This window comes from Rhinolophus sinicus, chromosome 17 (assembly GCF_057876585.1).
Source record: "Rhinolophus sinicus isolate RSI-liver-muscle chromosome 17, RSI-T2T, whole genome shotgun sequence".
Classification (NCBI taxonomy): domain Eukaryota; kingdom Metazoa; phylum Chordata; class Mammalia; order Chiroptera; family Rhinolophidae; genus Rhinolophus; species Rhinolophus sinicus.
The window spans coordinates 143,324,910-143,338,814 of record NC_142517.1 but is presented as its reverse complement, the minus strand read 5'-3'; positions in this window follow the sequence as shown (position 1 = coordinate 143,338,814).

The following is a 13,905-nucleotide window of genomic DNA, read 5'->3' as shown; positions in this document are numbered from 1 at the left end:
GACTCTTGGCCACATAGGAAGACAGCATTGGAAAGTCTGTCTTGCAGGGGGAGCAGGGGCTCTGTAGCTATCTCAGCCAGCTTCCTGCGGAAGGTTGGGACAGATAGCAAAGTTGTTTGAAATCTCAAATAGTCACAGTCTCTTACAATTCAGGTTGGCAGTTCTGGAGATAGTATAGTTCTCCCTAAAACATAATTGCTATTTCTTTATTCGATTCCAGACAGTACCATGTACAAATAGCCACATAAGTCTCTTGAAGACGTACTTCTCTCATCAGACTTAAAGACAGCAAATAACTGAGGAGAATGATACAAGGTACCATGCAGAATAAGACAGAAAGGTCCATGAGTCATAGGGAAGATACAGGTGCTGTAGTCTCTTTGCAGGTTACGTGAAGGTTAGAATACTTCTGAAAGCCTATATCTGTACAGGGTCAAATTTAGATTTCTTAGTACTGTACTGGTGTGTGCTAGTCTTGTCCCTCCCTTGGATAACTCATATTGATCCACTGCCTTGTCTCTGTCTCACAGTTTTCTTCAGATACCCTTAAGGAGGGGGCAGCTGGCCGAATAAGACTATCTCCCCTGTTCACAGTTTACGGGTTAGATTCCTGAACTGGGAAGCTAATCAAATTACTGTCTGAGACTACAGCTTGGAACTTAGAGAAGTTAGTCTCTGCGGGAGGTTTGAAAAAGGAGGCCATCATTCTGGCTGCATTATACTGAACATAGAAGCTGATGGTCTGGAAAGAGAAGAGAGAGAAACAAATAATGAAACATGCACAGAGATATGTCTGTCCTTAGGGTCTAGACATATTCCTAGTCAGAAAGTTCTTATTTGCCTGAGCTATTTTAAGGGTGTATCTGTAACTTGCAACCAAATAATCTTTCAATCTTTCAAACTTAAATTCAATTTCCTTCAACAAATTCTTCTTCAATTTCCATGCATACAATACTAAGAAAGAATTCTCAAAGGATACAAAGATAAATAAGACACAATAACAGAATTTAGGGTATTTAAAACTTGTAAGAAAGATAAGTTCACAAATTCCCATAAGGAAGATAATGACAGAAATGTATAAAACACTGCGGCAGCGCAAAGGAAATCACAATCACCTCTGAGTTCAAGAACCAGGACATTTTTGTGGAAAAGATGTCAATTGAGATATTGAGTTAAAGGATAGACAAAAGTTAAGAAGCAGAGATGACAGAGGCTTCAGTTAGAGTGGGTGACATAGGTAAAGGCCTGGACTAAGGAGGTTTTATGTGTGTTACGGAACAGCACAGAGTATTATCATTTACCTGAGACACAGGAAACATATTGGGAAAAGGAGGCAAACACCTGTAAAGTAGTTTGGGATATTGTTCCAAAGGATAATGGACACAAATATTTATCGCCTTCACTATGTAGATAATAGAAACCCATAGAAGGAAACACTGTAATCACTGGGAGATACAGTCCCCCAGCAATTCAGATAGTAGGTTCAGATGGAAACATAGACTGGAAAATTAATAGTCTATTGAAAGAAGTCATACAGTCTTGAAATCAGTCTCAGTGTGAATGGGAATAGGAAAGAGAGTGTATCTGACCGGAAATGAACACACAGAAGAGGGAGGATTCAAAGAGGAAAAAGATTTCAACTCCATCCAAGGAAATGAGGACAAGAATAAGATGTGGAGGAAAAAGGCATTTGGACTTACTGAGTGAAATCTGCCAATGAAACATCCAGGTTGAGATAGCTAACTGGTAAGCCATGGATGTCATGAAATCCTAGAATTTTAATCCAGGAGAGTGCTTAGAAATCATTCTGTGCAACTCTTTCATTATATAGAGGAAAACTGAGATCTAGAGTACTTGTTAGTGCCTTGCCCAAAATGACAAAGCTTATAATCTAGGAAATCTATTGATAGAGATTTAAGGAGTGTGAATTCAAGGTTGACTGGTCAAGCAAATATCCAGACTGAGCAAGAAGAGCCAAAAAAGGCGATAGGACAACTCTCCAACTTGTCAGTCAGTGTGAGAAGTGTGGAAATGCTGGTCATTGGCACATGGCAAGCCTGCTGCATGCTAAGTGCCACACTAAACACTGCGCAATGGTTCAAAAGACATGCACAATAACAGACACCATGTGTCTGGGGAGCTCAGGGCTCTAATTGGGAGGGCAGGCCAACTTGGAGAGAGAGCAGGCCTCGCTGAGGGGTTTCCAACCCAGTGTGTAAACAGAGAGGCCTGAGGCTCTTGGGATTGATCAAGGAAGAGTCATTCTAGGTGTTTTTAATCCAAAACAAAGACAAAAGGAGAAAATTGATTATCTCAATAACAAAACCAAGATTTATAATTTTGTAAATTCTAACGAGGATCTCATTGTCAGAAGCTGAAAGTGACTTGCTCTCTTCCTTCAGGGTGGTTAGACTCTGTTTACTGAGTTTACATTCAGGAAAGTTGGTGGTATTAAGTATGTTCTGGGAATACCTACAAGTTTTCAAATTAACAAATTGGAATTGGTACAATAAATATAATGTATTATCTGTTCCCTTTAGGTTTTAGGGGCTGCTAAACTATTTTAATTAGAAATTGTAGTTTTTAAGACAGAATAGAAAAAGGAGCATTAATTATAATTAAGTTTTATTAATATCTATGCAGAAGTTATTGTTAAAATAAAAGTTAACTATATTCCTTTGGGAGATTTGGCTGTGATACATGGGTTTAAATACTTGTTATTGAAAAGCCTTAAATTACCAATGAAAACTATTTTGAGTAATACACTAGTGGAAGCATCCTTGGATGATTTGGGACAGTTGCTAGAATGACATTCAACTTTTCCATTTATCTCCTCTTACCCTCATCCTACTTGAAAGAACTAAGGAAGACAAGATAGATTTTTTAAAAATTCTCATCGATGGCCACGTAGGCTCACTCCCTGACTGTTGGTGATTATTGTGACCTATTTATATGCAAACAACGAAGGGCCCTGTCCACTTTAATTTGGAAATCTTGCTTGCACAGCTGGGATTTTGCCTGCTTTATCAGGCAGTATATTCTTATTCCCAAGATTTTGGCAACTAGATGGAACTTGCCTCCTCTGTAAGTCAGCCTCTCAAAGGTTTACATGGGAGGGCACAAAAGAAAACACCTCGCACAACATAACCTCTGTGAGGCAGCCTGTGGGAAGCCAAGTTTTGTCTCAGGGACAAAGCTTTTCAAGGAGCCCACATTTTAAGAGACACGCAGATGGTGCCACTTAAGACCTGAATAGGGCATTCTTCACAGTTCCACAATGCATGTCTTTCAGAAGCAGCATTTCCAATCCTACAGGTTATCAGAATGTCAAAAATGTTTGGGCCAGAAACACCTACGCAAAATTTCACACAAAAAGAAAAACACACACAGCACAGTTTCTCGATCAAACATATTTTCAGGCACTTTTCCTTTTTGTCTGATATGGATGACTCATTTTCTACATTGGGAAAAAAAAAAATCCATCCTCATAAAAGTTAGTGTCAGAATATAAGGTAGGCGTGCAAAATAGAGAATTTCCACCATGAAGCATTTTTATCCTCTTGCAGAAGCATGTGTGGCTCCAGCATAACATGCAACATACTTCAAGGTCACTTGGAGGAAAAGCAAAGAGAATGACTTTTTTCTACCAGGGCAAAAGAAATCACAATGACATATGTCCAAAAAGCAGTCAGTTCAGTTTACTGAGAGGTAATAAAGAAACGGGCTGTTTGGTTTTGGCTGTAGAACACTGATCTTCCTCCGCTGAGTATATTGATGAGTGACTCACAGATGGGACAATATTAATAAAATAAAACATGTTTTTAAAAAAGATTTTGTATAATAAAATCAAAGAACTGATTTTAAAACCAGTAAACTGGAATTTAAATTCTGGCTTAGACATGTACCTGATACAGAATATTGGGTAATTTATATCTGTGAGAATAAGATCCCTCACTGAAATATTAATATCTAGTGGACCTGTCAATCAACACACACCAAATTCAGGAACTGAGGCCAAAAACTGACTTACTAGAAGGAAGATAGTTCACAGAATAAGATGAGAGTCTTGGGAGCCATGTTGGGAAACAAAAGAAAGTAAGAAAGACTGGGTATGTGAGAACACACATCCAGACAAGGATACTGCCTGGGAGGAGCCCTGCCAGGGTCACCGCTACCCCCAGACTCTGGACATGAAATGCTGTCACTACAATGAATTCCCACCAGTCCTTGGTACTTTAGGGGATTCACGGTTTAGAAGCCAAATTCCTGCCAGAAGCATTTGTTTGGTTATACTTAGATCACATGTCTCAGATCAGCTTCTGGGGAAGAGATGTCTGTTCTTCTCAGTTACCTCAGAGGGTAACTAGCCCAGCCTTGCAACAAGAATCACACAAGGATTTCTGAAATATACCCACACTACATCATTTTTGTAAGATTGTTTCAAAATTAGAAAATGCATCTAAATTTCATAGTACATTGTTGAGCCCAATCTGCTTTAATATGAAAGAAAGAAAAAGTATGTATTGGGTACCATCTATGTTGTTAAGAACAAGTATACTTAGAAAGCCAGTCGAAGGCAGTTATATATGTATAATTATGTATACTTTATTTATACATTATATATGAGTATATAAAGTTTGTTAGTTGGATGGCATTAAGGTTTTATTTTTTCTACTTTATAGACAGAAAAGTAGTCAATATGGTCCTACCTGTCATGGACAGAGATTAAGAACTTCCTAATGTAGAAAAGGCATGAGCAGGAGTTGAGAAGGAGGGCTAAATGTGGAACAAAAAAGGAAAGATGGATGGAGAGACAGACAGACAGACAGACATAGATATCTATATATATTTATATACCAGGGATGCCAAAAAAATGTACACAAGTGGACATTTTGATCAATGTTGCTCAAGCAGTAGTTTCCCGTAATCAGAAGTGTCTGGACGCTGATGGTAACCACTTTGAGCACCTCTTGTAATTGCAGTAGTCAAACGTGACCTTGTATCCATCTTTTGTTATTGGTATATATTATCACAATTTTAATAATTTTTTCCTTTCTTGCAATGTGTATACATTATTTTGGCACCCTTTGTATATAGATCTCTCTATATATATAGATATATCTATACACATAAATATATAATTTTATATCTATATATAGATATAAAATCTCTGTGGCTTCATATTTTCTTACTTCACTCAATGGGTTATAATCCTTACTATTATTATGGGAAGAGGTTTTTTAATGTGTTATATGAAAATATAATTGTTTGTTGAGGTACAACAACTAGATGGATTATGGAGAAATTGTCATGTTTTTAATTAACTGACTAAAACAAGACAGATCTGGGGTGTGAGCAGGGGCATAAATGATGGAGCAGATTGATGTAGGGGGCACTAGAAGTATCCGTCTGCCTGTTTCCCTTTTTCAGGGGGAAGGAAGCTCTGCCTGTTGGGCTGTCATATGCCCGATATGGATACAGCTCTAAGCAGGATTTCGATATGGGTCAGACCACACCTAATGGCTCCAGGTGTGGTAAAGAGAAACCCAAGCACAGAAATGAAAAAGTAGCACCTCGTGTACACAGTTAGATGAAGAAGTAACATGCTCTTTCAGCCAAGAGTTTTCAGTTGCTGGATGGACCTTATCTGGCACCTGGTGGTGTCATTCAGGAAGCAGATATCTAGAACATTCTTGAGTGACAGAGAAGTGAGTGAGAATGAAAAGGTTACAATCTAAAGAAAAGAAAATCCCAAGTAGAACCAAGGAAAAGAGGCATCTTGATGATAGTCAAGGATGAAAAACAAATGGGAACAATTGAAGAAGAGGTCATTTTTTAAAATGAACAGATGGAGAAGAGAAAAAAAAAAAAAGACAAAGCACAGAGCAAGCAATCCTGAAGCATATGCTAATAGTGGCCAAGGAGTGAATTCAAAATAATCCACTGTGGCAATCAGAGAGAGACAGACAGGCCATCTCCTCATGTCAGGAGTCTTAGGTAAGCATAGGTGAGGCAAGCGTCATTGCTGTGACTGAGACACCAACATGGGAAGGACAGCAGGAGAGGGAGAGCAGAATGTCCTGCCAATGAGTGCCAGGTGCTTCCAAAACAAACGCTAATCAGGACATACTTGAAGATTAAAAAATAAAATTATTGGAATACGATATACATACAGGCAAGTGCCTACATTATAAATTGATTGCTCAGTGAATTTGTACAACTGAGCACACTTCTGTATCCAGTACCTAAACCAAGAAACAGAATATAACCAGCACCCTGAAAGCCCTTTCTGTTTCCCGTTCAATCACTACCTCCTGTCCCACTAAGGATAACTAACGTCTTATATACAGCACGGTGGATTGGCCTTTATTTGAATTTTAAAGAAGTGGAATCATAGAGTATGGACTATTTGTGTCTGCCTCCTTTTGTTCAACATTATGTTTGTGAGATTTACCCATGTTGTTTGTATTCATGTAGTTGTTTTATCTTTAATTTTGTGTGATATTTTGCTGTGTCAGTATGCCACAATTTATTTATCCATTCTACTCTTGATGGACATTTGGATAATTTTCAGTTTAGAATATTATAAATAAAGCTGCCATGAACATTCTAGTATGTGTCTTTTGGTGACTATATCTGCTTAGTGTCTACCTCCTAAAAATGGAATTATTAGGCTATAGCTATGTTTTCCAGACAAACAGGAATACAAATTTCTATTCCCCCCAGGCCCATGCATTCTTAAAACACAAAGCTTAATGATAACAGTTATCAATGAATTTATCTGCTTTCCCCGAAGTAAAGAACGAGTGGCATTAGGGTATAGCATTATTTCACGTGGATTATAATGAAGGCACTGACAAGCAAACATAAGAATATGATGTAATGAAGCAAAGATGAAAAAGTCTTACTTCATAAGCGGGATTTCCTTAAATTTGCAGATTGTGAAATTCTCATTTTTGTATCTCCATAAAGCCTCGTAGAGAAAACGGAATCAAGAAATATTTGCTGTTTGTAAAATGCTTTTTAAAAAACCCCGTGATTTATATTATATTATTTAAATTATCTAATGTGTATATATATATATATATATATATATATATATATATATATATATATACACACACAGAGAGAGAGAGAGAGAGAGAGAGAGACAGAAGCTGGGCTTTAGCAAAGTCAAGCAACTTGCTTATCATTAAAAGAAGTGAAAACTGGGAGGTTAAATCTATTAGGACCTGTCATCAAAACTTTGCAAGGCAGTAATGACATAATACTTGGCACACTGTTTGCTAGAAAAAAATAATTTGTGAATTATGATCAAATGACTGATTTCATTTGTATCACATGATATTAAAGTAGCAGTTAATTCTAAGAAATGAGGACAATTTTTACAAAAGGAACATCTGGAGTCTTTCTCTTCCAGCCAAGTGGTATAAAATTCTGTGGCTGCTGTTCACGTCAGATTCTCTAACCATCTACTCTGTGTCTTAGGTCACACTGAATATTCTCATCGACAGAAGGCGATCTTAAGGCACGTTCCAAACCCAGAAGAGTTACACAAACCAACTTTTTTACAGCTTAGCTGTGAAAACAAACAATAGCCACCAGAAAGGTGAAATGGAAGTACAAGAGTAGAAAATAAATAAGTAATCAAGCAAAAGGAGAATTCCACATGAGACAGACAGCAAGTTCGGTGAGGTTTCAGGAAGGTGAGAGCCCTGTGGGTGGCATGTATGAGAAAGGACTTACAAAGGAAATCAAACTGGAATTGGAGCTTGAAGGGAGGATGGAGTGTGGGTAAGTATGTAGAAGCTGGGGAGCACATTTCAGCTAGGGTGGCAATGTGACCAAAAGCAGGGAGGTAAGGGTGCCTGCGTCATTTGGCTGGAGCCAAAGGTTGAGGCCAATTGCTTAATCTTGAGCAGCAATTCCTTAATCCAAAGCCAAGGAAAGATGACAGGCCTTGGAATGTGTGGCATTTTTATTACTGTCAAGGTTCAGGGCCGAGGAAAGCCCAGGTGTCTATGAGCATGAGAACTGTGGCAGCATTGCAGACACACCTACGCTCCCCATCTTTGAAAATGATCTTCAAATGTAAAGTTCATCCCAGCTGCTGGAATGCTGTCACTGGGGCTGCATCGCCCAGGTTTGTCACATGATAGAAACATAATCAGCCACACGATGGCATGCAGCTCTGGGAGCTTGACATGACCTTGAGGGCAGAATGTGCATGAAATAACAAATATGACATATAGGTGTAAATATGGAACGAGAGATTTAGCTGGGAAGATTCTCCATCTGGGAGGGAAGGCCAAGGGCAGCCATAATACCCTTTGCATACACCACAGGGCTTCATGAAGTATTGGAGGAAGGGTCATTCCTAGTAGGAAGGAGAGTGAGCTAGATAAGAAAAAGAAGGGGGGTGGGAGCTCAAAACATCTAGTGGGAGCAGATTCACCACTCAGGCAAAGCATGATTACTCAGTTGGCAAAGAAATTTTCCTGACTGTTAAACGGCAGGTCCATTTCAAAGTTGAATCTTTCAACAAGATTCTCCTGCTATTTGCAATTAAGAGGAAAATATACAATATCATCTATTTGCATGTACTACTAAGAGTGAACGTTGTTCTGAATGGTTGGAGTTGAGGAACTTAATGTTCTTACTCTGATCGGACGAGACAATATTTCTCTACATTGGAATCAACTTCCTGTGCTATAAGCCCCACATACCGACAGTGTTGCTTTTAAAACAAAGTCTGGGGAGGAAAAGGACTTAGAATGGAAATGAAGACAGGAACATCAACCGCAGAATATTTGTTATGCTGAGCAAACAAACACATGGGAGCAGACATACCTCCCTGAGACTGGTCACATGGAGATATTTTTCTAGTTTTAGTGTGTTTCTTGGTGGCTGCTGAACAACAGTATATGAATCATGACTTGAAGAAAGTTAAAGTTGCTATTTTGGAAAACTACTTTAAAATTCCTAAGGGGAAATCGAATCTTAATATTGCCAAGTATAAACAAACTTTCCCAGACTTCCATAACCTTCAGCTAAAAACTGGGACCCACGGATGTTAATGTCCCTGTGTGGTTGGCTTATCACCCCCATCTGAGGTCCGGCCTTAGAGCTCGCCTCCTCCCAAATCTCCATCCCCAAGGTGTCTCTTGTAATGTCACAGGGACAGACCTATGCTGTAGATGCTTGCTGCCTCGAGCTTACTTGAGTGGTCACTTCAAACATGCCAATGTCTCCATGGAAACGCTTTCCTGTCTACATGCCATTTCCTTGGGGCGCTGAGGCCTGTAAAACCATCAAGGCGCCAGATTGCACTGGGTTCCCTTGAACTTTCATAATGCTAAAGGTAAAAAGAAAGAAAGCCAGTCTCCCCAATGCTAGACCTTGAGTTAGCACGGTCTGGAGTCTAAGTTTCATCAAAGTTTTTGTGAAAATATCCTCTTGGCCTCTTCCCACAGAGAGCCCAAACATTATTCTCTGTGATCTAAGCAGAAGACAAATACAAACCTCTCTATTTCCTGTTTCTACCCCAGGGACCTGCTTTCAAATCTTACTCTTTACAAATTTCCGACAGCACCATCTCCCCATCATGTACATCGACTGATGCTGGAGGCTTACAGCTTTGCAGTCACAACCAGATTTCCTTTCCCAGTTTAGGTTTAGCCAAAATGCCCCTGTTTCTGGAAAATGTGTACATCAGAGGACCTAAGCCTTAACTATTTTCAAAGGACGCACACAATTTACAACAGAGTACAAACAAATGTGCTTGCAGCCTATGATACTCCCCGCCTTGGGACATATGTACGGCATCCATGCCTAGAAAAGAAGCCCATCCAGACACCTGATTACTAGAACCTTCACAAGGTCTAGGATGCCAAGTATGAAAACTCTGTGCTCTGAGCACCTTCGTCTGACTCAGGAAACCTGGGTCTCCTACCGCCTCTGACCATTTGGTGTCTTGAGCAAAATGCCTCGTTGATCATTTTAATGTAGTTAGATTCGGTGTTTTTAGGTTCCTCCCAATACTAAAATTCTATCAGTCTGTTCATCTAGAGGCTTTTCATAAAGCATTTCCCCCCCTTTTAACAGCTTTCCCTTGATAGTGCAGGAGAATCAAAATGCTTGCACTGGGAGGGGTTAAAAACAGAGTCACACCAAGATAAAGCATCAATAAACAGAAAGCGTGCCAGCATAAAGCTAGGGAAATGCCCTTGGTATCTAAGGGACAATCACTTCTTTAAACATGAACAACAAGGTCCTGCCAGAAATTCAGCTTTGGCATTTTTGTGGTCCCCCTTCTCAGAGATTATTATCTTTGGATCCTCCTTGGGTGGGTGGTCCCTTATGCATAATGGAGACTGTTGATTCTGCAGTAGGGCTTGACTTAAAATAACCACAGGTTTGGTATTTTCTAGTACTTGTTGCAGATTTCCTTTCCTAAACACCTCCCTGTTTTACTTAATCTCCAAAAGGAAGTTTGGAGCCCTGATGGTAAATCTCCCTTTTTACCAGAAAATGGCGAGTTGCCAATTTGAGAAGAATTAAAGCAAAATATCAAAGCAAAATATCATTCTCTTAGTTGCAAAGAGCAGGTAAGTTCTGGACCTTCTCTGAGGATACTAGTTCCTCTTGGTTGTGACACCATGAGAAAAATTTTAGATGCCAACCTAAGTGAACTAAACTCCAGTCTCCCAAAAGGTAAATAAACCAGGCTTGGCTGTACAACAAAATCCCACACCCTTTTTTATTTTACATGTACTCTCAGGGTATCAGATATCTGAATTGTGAATGAGAGGTAGTTGCCTCACTCTAAAATAGGGGTTTGGAAACTGCAGTCTCTGGCCCAGATTGAGGCTGCTACCTGTTTTTGTAAAGTTTTATTGGGACATAACCACGCCCGTTTATTTAGGTATTGTCTGGGGCTAATTTCACACTTAGCCATAGTTGAGTAGTTTTAGTAGAAACTGCATGTCCCACAAAGCCTAAACTATGTACTGTATGTCCTTGTACGGAAGAGTTTTGCGGATCCCTGCTTAAAACAACTCCATCTGAAGATTACCTAAAAACAAGGCTGTAGTTTTGAGAACTCTAACCTCTGAACAACATTTAGTTATGTTTTTTGTATTTTGAATAGTATCAATTAAGCAGAGGTTCCCCGAATACCCTCTAGTTCTGCAGAATGTTACTAGATTTAACAAAAGAAAAAGAATCATGATGAAATAAATGTAGTAAATGCCAATATAACCAAGTGAAACAGGGTTATTTTGGATAGCCCTTTTCAGGTCATTTAATGTTCCAATGTATATGACAAGCCTACAAAAGGGGGTGAGATTATACAGATTTCTAAAGTCACTTGGCCTTACCAAACCTTCTTTTTCATGGGGCATCTCATAGACTTAATGTTCAAGAACATACTGTGGGAAAAATGACTTGTTTAGAGCTGGCAAATCTGCTAAATACTATATGAGATCACACCATGTGTGTGTCTTCAAGAACGCTTAACTTTAAGAATAAATTGGCTGGCAGGAGAAAGGTAAGTATCACAGGTTACACAATTACCCTGGGTTCACCTAAAATTTAACTCTTTCAGTAGCAGTTAGCTCTTCATCGGGAATGCATTAGAGACAACGTTATGTTGATGACATCGTTATGATGACAGAGCAGGACAGAACTCCATGAACAAAACTTCCACTCAGTGCAGGGAAATTCTCAGGCCCTTTCTTCACCCCCCACACCCCCAAATATTAGAAAAGCAAGAAGTCTGTGGAACAAGTGTTCAAATCACAGTCCCCAGTGAATGCAGCTTACTTCTGACCACCAGCACTTATTATGGGAAGGTTACATGGATGTCAGAGGTCAAGGAAAGCCTTATGTGCCCTTTGGGGGACACTGCAAGGAACAATGGAAAAGTTCCTGAATATCGGGAAATGTTTTCTCAAGATCAAGATAAGTATTGGTATGCGGGCCAGATTCCAAAGTAGCTCAACTGCCCAAAACATTTCAAATTTGACTGCCAGCTGCCAGTGCCAATTTTGTCAAAGGGCAACTTTAGTACAGTGGTACACAGTGTCCTCGGCTGCCTAAGTAACTCAGACCAGTGGGACTGCGACTGCTTTTCCAAAGGCAGGGTTTTCAACCAAACATAGTTTTAAAATTCCTACGGACATCGTCACCTACTTGCCTAAGGATGTTATTGATAATAAGCCAGGTTATTTGTTCACTAATCAAGCGGGGCTTAGAAACCAAAACAATTACTCCTCAGTCCGAAGTAGATTTGGCCACTCCAGTGAATGACTTCCAGGTCAGAGAGTGCTAGGAAACTGAGCCTCCATCTGGCGATGTTTCTGCAGTCACCTAGGTCTGAGACTGAAAGCCGCCCTTGCTCAGCGTGGGGAAAGGAGCAGAGTGGTGCAATGATCGGAACTTCACAACGGATCTGAAATGGTAAGGTTTCCCTGCACCATGCTTTGTAAACATTCAAAAACATGCATAAGGGACAGACCCTGCTCCAGGGTCCTATGTCTAAAGCCTCTATCAAGGTGCTTATTCATTATATAGTAGTCCTTGGTTGGATGCTGTAAGGAGCCTTTTCCCCAATGACTGGCACCCCTCAGCCTTTCTGGAATCAATCAACTCTGCAACTCAGGACTTCAAAAACTAACAAGAGGATTTGTTTGCGACAAACCAAAATTGTGACATCAACAAATGATTGTTAGCCAGATCCATTATTAATATTAATCGGAATCACGATCACTAATTTTTGACCCCCCAGCAGACCATTATTGACAGTGCATTTGTTATCTTGTTAACCATAACAATAACCTATAAAGTAAGGGTGAAATGAATAAACCTATTCTACACAAGAGAAAACAGAGGCTCAGATTGGTTGTTCTGCCTTAGGCTATATATAATTCAAATCAAAGTCTGTCTGCTCCAAGACGTAAAACCTGTTGCCTGTGTTTTATGAACTGAATCCCATTTAGGCCCAAGTTCCCTCTCACTAAGAACACTCTACTGTTCAGAAGCTCACAATCAAATCCTTGCTGATGAGAACATTCACTTAGCAAATATTTACCGAGGGCCTGCTATAGGCCAGGCAATGTGCTTACTGCTGGGGATATTGCATTGAACAAAACATTCTTCAGTTATGTGAGGAGGAAATTGACGCTTAAAAATAAATTCTTACATTACATTATATTATATTATATTATATTATATTATATTATATTATATTATATTATATTATATTATATATCATACCATGTTATATTAATTATATATCATACCATGTTATATTAATTATATATCATATCATATTATATATGAAAAGATACTAAGTGCTTTGAGGGAAGTAAGTCAGGGATGAGGAACAGGGATTACCAGAGGATACAATGTCAAACAAGGAAGTCAAGGAATGCCCCTGGAGAAGCTACCATTTGATGAAAGATCTGCAGGAGGTGAGAAAATGAGCACTGGGAAGATCTAGGGGAAGAGAGACCCAGGCAGTGGGCACAGCAAGGACAAGGCCCTGAGGCGGGAGCATCACTACTATGTTTGATCCAGAACAAGGAAGGCAGAGCAGCTGGAGACAATGAGCAGAGAAAACAGTGAGGGTGCAGAAAGAAGTAGGGCAATCAGTTCCCTTTCACACTGCAATGCATCGGTCCTTGACTCCATTCTCTTTGGCACCTCTTCAGTACAGGTGAGTAACCTTCTACTCCTCTAAGCTATTCTTGTCTATCTGCTGGCATTACAGTTAATATTTTTTTACATGTATTTTTTTAAATTTTTTTTAAATCTTGGTTCCACTAGCTAGTGGACATCTTGACCAGTGTGTCTGGTGTTTTAACAGCCCACATATAAATAATTCTAATACTTTTATCATTGATA